Genomic DNA, 6,000 nt, shown 5'->3' on the forward strand with positions numbered 1-6,000 from the left:
AAAAGAAAACGTTATTTGCATTTGACAATATCATCAGTTGCTTTCCAACCCTTTGTAGGGCAGCGACACACTTAGGCATTTTATTCTGGATAACGCCAGACAATTTTATTCAGCTGAGAGAAACCCCTGCCCGACAAAGGGTTGGAGTTACATCGACGTTTATCCCTGTTTAGCGTGACACACACCTCTGGGCATAGCGTGGTCATTCATTGGTCCAGGTGGCACCTGTGTTTAACATCTTTTTGCTGGCTGTAGCACAACTCGCACACAATGCCCTTGGGCCTGATGCAGGTGTGGGCATACGGTACCGTCTTGACGGTAGCCTTTTTAATATTAGACGTCTGGAAGCCTACACAAAGACCTTAACAACTCAGGTCATAGAACTACAGTATGCAGATGACTGTGCAATAATAACACACAATAGAGAATCTATGCAACGTGCACTGAACGTGATCTCAGGTATTTACAGCTCGCTTGGTTTGCAAATTAACACCCAGAAGACTGGGATTTTTGTCCAGCCCATTGTTCCACCAATAGAAACACCACAATTCTACAGTAATGGAGATCTTATCAAAATAGTAAACCAGTTTAAGTACATTGGTAGCACTCTCACACCCACCTGCTCACTGGATATGGAAATTCAAATCAGAATCAATTTAGCCTCAGCTGCATTTGGACGTTTAAGAACAAGTCTTTCTCAACAATGACCTCAAATATGGAACGAAGACTGCAGTTTATCTCGCGGTCAGTATATCTACATTATTATATGCCTCAGAAGCCTGGACGCCCTACAAACGCCATATCCAAATGGTGGAAAACTTCCACACTAGATGCCTTAAGCGTATCTTTGGAATATCCTGGGAAGATAGAGTGACTCGTGAAGAACTATATCGCCGCTCAAACACGACCAGCATTGAAACCACGCTAGTCAAAAAACACTTGCGCTGGCTTGGACATGTTATCAGGATGCCAGACCATCGGCCAAGACAAATATTATATGGCAAGCTCTCACATGGAAAACGCTCGGTGGGAGGACAGAAAAAGATATATAAGGACCACTCTAAAACTCTACTCAAGTGCTGTAATATCCAACCAAATTCACTGGAGCAACTAGCCTAATACCGTTCCTTATGGCGCTCAACATGCCATAGAGGAGCTGAGACACTTGAGACCTCACTGAACCAAAAAAGAGCTACTAAACGAGCCCAGCGACATCAGAGGGCTCAAGGCATAATTCCTCTCAATGAACAACATCCCTGTCACCTATGCAACAAGATCTGCGCCTCCAGGATTGGACTCCATAGTCATCTACGGTGGCATCAGAGGAATAACACATAACTCATCAATCATCTGGAGCAACGTCGTCATCGACTTGGATGGACTGCCATAAATAAGAAGTGTGTGTAAAGAAGGCGTTCATGGTGTGTATGGGACCAAGTACCACAGTTATGCCAACTCTGACCTGCTGAACTAGAACAGGTACAAGAATTACCATTGACATTATGAACCTCTTCACACACACACACACGCGAGCGCACGCACACACACACACGCGAGCGCACGCACACACACACACACACACACACACACACACACACACACACACACACACACACACACACGTTTCATATAAGTGTGTGTGTATGACTTCTCAGGCACTGCACTAGATAATGGTGTAAGCGAGCTAGACGGTGGCGCCAGTGAAGTAACCCTGGCAGGATGTCCTGTTTGTTTCTCTGGTCCAGGTACTATCATGGCGAAGCACTGGTGAAACTTCCTTTGATAATGTTAAGTTAAACTAAAACTGATACAATAAGGTTCATCGAAACCTGGAACACTTAAAGGTTACACCCCTCCCCCCCTTATTTCACCTAAAAAATTAGCCATCATAACGCTAACCTAACCTAACTCTCCTAGATACTGTTAAAGTGAAGTAAGTTGGCGGTCCATAAACATATTACAAGTCTTTCACGAACAACACATTTCCGTTTTCTAAATCTTTCCTGTCGATGCCAACAATCGTCTTGCACCTCTATTTCTGTAATTCTTGATCCACCTCAAACAAAAGTGGGAGAGGAATAAAGACAACACAGTGAAATATAACGAAGTCAAATGTTGAGTTTATTGACACCAAAAATAAAACTTTATAGAAAACTACTTGACTAAGTCTAAAATTCTCGCCCCTCCTTACCCCCTGTTTCTTTGGCGAATCCCTGGATTCGACCCTGTTAAATACATACATACATACATACATACATACATACACACACACACACACACAGTCAACGAAAGATAAAGAGTATGTCTGCGGGTGGATGCGTGTGAGTCGCTTGCCTCAGAGGAGCCTGCACTCTTTATCGGCACACCAGCAGCGAGCACCTGGACCAATGAATGACCGCGCTATGCCCAGAGGTGTGTGTCACGCTAAACAGGGATAAACGTCGATGTAACTCCAACCCTTTGTCGGGCAGGGGTTTCTCTCAGCTGAATAAAATTGTCTGGCGTTATCCAGAATAAAATGCCTAAGTGTGTCGCTGCCCTACAAAGGGTTGGAAAGCAACTGATGATATTGTCAAATGCAAATAACGTTTTCTTTTTATTGCTACAACTTGCACTAGCTCCTGAAAGCATCTGAACCTGCTCCAGAGTTGGTCAAGTCTGGTATTTAAAGAGCTCACACTCGATGCCGTCACAACACTCTCTGGCAGGTTGTTCCAAGAGTTCACAACTCTCACTCCGAAAAAGTTTGCCCTCACAGTTTTCTGAACCTGCGGCTTCTTCAATGTTGAGCTGTGACCCCTTGTGGGGCGAGCGTCCGCCAGCTCCAAGTAAGGACACTCGACTGAGGAGTGCCCCTTGAGATGCCCAAAATCTACCAGAATTGTAAACATGAGGAAATAGCTCGGACTGCCCTCTCTATCTGAGAGGATGGCTCTACTTAATACCATGTTTTGCGTTAAACTTTTGATGAACAATGGTCCCCAAACTACAGCACAAACTGAGTTGATGTTCCATCTAAGTAATCCCGACTATCTCGCTAGCCTTTCACAAAAGACTCTCTTTGGGGCGTGGCTTCATAAGTGTTGCAGATCTATTGAAAATTAATGTCCCAATCACCCCAGACGAACCCATTAATGCCATTCCTCCTTGGCTGGATATATCAGTTCCTATTAATTACACTCCTGTTAGTAGTAAACAATTGTTAAGCACCGATGTGATGAGATGCGTCACACTAGAAACTAATAACAGACACAGAGTATTAAATCAAGTGATTGTTATGCCTTTACTGATGGTTCTGTGCAGGCAAACACAGGAAGAACAGGCTGTGCAATTGTAATATATAAAGAAAAGGAGATGAACCACTGTCCTGCGTAGCAGTGAACAGTGATATCACAACGACACAACGAGCTATACATACTGTTCAGGAATATGATCTATTTCTTTGTGTATGAACCTCTGTCCTGCGTGGCAGTGAGAAGTGATACTACCCTCAGTGTCAAGACCTGACTCAATTACTCAGAATAGGCAAACTGTACTACAAGGTCTGCCAATAAATTTAAGCTTATTTACCTAATGGTCACCAAAAAAAGGAAGTGGCCATTCCGAGGGAAGGAGGGCAATGACCTGTGTAGGATCCCTCCATTGTTTTTAATAATCTTAACTAGGGTTGTTTTGAAGCTCAATACTATTCTCGATTCTACAGCTTGAGCTGGTAGACTGTTCCATAGGTCTACCACCCTCTGTGTGAATTATTGTAACGGGCACAGTTGCACATCTAGTGTAATAATAGAGAATGGTGTGGTTCAACCAGATTAATCCCAAAACAATTCAAATTTTCCCTGAGTGATCCTTATTCTTTACAGGGGCGGATAGGGGGAGGACTCACCTCTCAAAAAAATCGGCGGAGGGAGGACAAACCAAGGACTAAAACAGTATTTTATCCTTGGGACAAACTACACTTATCTCTTGTCACCCCCCCCCCCAAAGAGGTGGAACTTTTTTCGAGAGCACAGAGCGAGTTATTTTACAGGCACTACCGTGGCCTATGCGCATTACGTTCCAGGACCATCAGTATTCTAGATTTTTCGGCTCACGTAGCACCTAGTGGGAGTACAGATTTTTTTTTCCGCGGACATAAAATGACGAGGATCAAACAACATTTTAATGCTGAAAAATTCGACCTTATGCCGATGGAGTGAAATTCTGACACGAGGTATGATACTACATGTACAAAGTAAACCTTTAAAAACACACAGAGTCTAGAGTGTATAAAGGCGGGGAGAGAAGCGCAGCCAAGGCCCAGTCAAACTCCTAAGGTTTCTATGTGACACTTAAGATAGTATAATACTGTAGTTAATGTTGACTTCGACCAGAATAAAGGCGAGGCGTTAAATGAATCCCTTTCCTCGGCTCTTACAAGAGTCGATGCAAATAACCCGTTTAAGAAAGCATTTCTATACACCACTGAGGAATATAGAGAACTCAGAAGAGTACTGTATTATTATAACTTATCTGAGCTGGAGAATATTCCGCTCACTGGCGTCAGTTCATTTACCGTACATGGACTTCTAATTGAACATGGCGTATACAGTGATCTAGAAATAACTCAAACGATTACATAAAGAATAGGAGATAAACAGCTGGATTAGCGAAAAAACACTTATGGATGCACCGAAAGCTTGTTTTGCCTATCATAAACAAACAAGAAATCTACCATTCTAATCTGACCAAATCTAACCATGAAATATATTTATGCAAAATTTTTCCATTCTCACGTTAAATTTCTTGGCATTACTTTTCTTACCAATTAATAAGTTTCAATCTTTGATAATGGTAACAGTCACACAACACGAATGGCCGTCCCAGACACTTCTGACTCAGTGAACCCTTGTACAGAACATCTTCCTGACCTGAGAACTGCAGCGAACCATTTTAAATATTATTGATTCGGGCAGAACTGCAAGGAACACTCGTATATTATAACAGGGTGTGGCTGCGCTATAAACACCCGAGTTTTTAAAACCATCCTACCCACTAAGCGGTGCTTCCATACTAATGGTCATCGTGCGTCGCAGCGTTTGGATTTTAGTTGGACACGATAATGTAAACTACTGTATAAACGGTATGTGTTAATAAATATTTCCACTCTACATTTTTACATTCTTTCATTAAAAACCCGTCAGGTGTTTATGGTGCACATTGAATATATAACTAACCTTAGCGTGTGTGTGTGGAAGTACCGTGATTAATGCTCACCTCCCACAGTGTCTTGACAAACACTAGCCTCATTTTATCATGACGCCTCACTACCGGACGTAATACACCCGATGCTAAATTAAAACCACGAACTGTATATGAACTCTAAATTACTATCTACTTGTGTTCAAAGCAGATAGATCAACCCTCAATTTTGGGGTAAAATTAGGTTAAATATTCCATTTCTCTTGGATGACAAAATAGTTTTACTCCCTTCTCCCCCCCCCCACCCCCCCGGTCTTGTTCGTGGTATTTTTTAACACAAGATGTAATCTTAGGAGCCACACAGGAAAGCGCTCAAGATTGTCGTTCTTATCTCCAGCCCTCATAAAATAAGGGCGGATCCAGGGGGTCCTGAGGGTCCGGACCCCAATTTTCACCAGAAAATTCCATAACTACTTCTTTAATTGAGTATTGTGCCCAGGCATTTTTGTATAACAAAAAGTATTTACTATTGACTTCAGAATATCTCCTAATACCAAGTGGACATGGCTTCAAAATAGCCTCAAAATGCCCATAATATTGGTCAGATTTAAAAAAAAATTCTGGGGGGCTTACAGCGCCTCCCCAAAACCACACCTCGGGGGGCTCGCTGCACTCATCATGTTCCCCCACTCACAACTTCTTGGACCCCCCCTTTTGATATTACTGGATCCGCCCCTGTAAAATACCTTGAAGGTGTACATAATACACATAATCATAACAGTACAGTACATGTTAATACTCGCATGATTACTTGTAGCA

The 6,000-nt window shown here is 42.6% G+C and overlaps 1 protein-coding gene across 2 annotated transcripts in view; it reads right to left on the reverse strand.

Annotated features, from left to right (window-relative positions):
- LOC121879961 (receptor-type tyrosine-protein phosphatase U-like) overlaps positions 1-5,351 on the reverse strand; it is a 69,789-nt gene extending 64,438 nt beyond the window's left edge. For both annotated transcript variants that reach the window (XR_006091472.1, XM_042386814.1), the window contains exon 1: positions 5,217-5,351. The gene's annotated coding sequence lies outside the window, so the exon portion shown is untranslated. The remainder of the gene's footprint in view (positions 1-5,216) is intronic.
- Between the last annotated feature and the right edge of the window lie 649 nt (positions 5,352-6,000).

This window comes from Homarus americanus, unplaced genomic scaffold (genome assembly GCF_018991925.1).
Source record: "Homarus americanus isolate GMGI-L3 unplaced genomic scaffold, GMGI_Hamer_2.0 scaffold50564, whole genome shotgun sequence".
NCBI classification, from domain to species: domain Eukaryota; kingdom Metazoa; phylum Arthropoda; class Malacostraca; order Decapoda; family Nephropidae; genus Homarus; species Homarus americanus.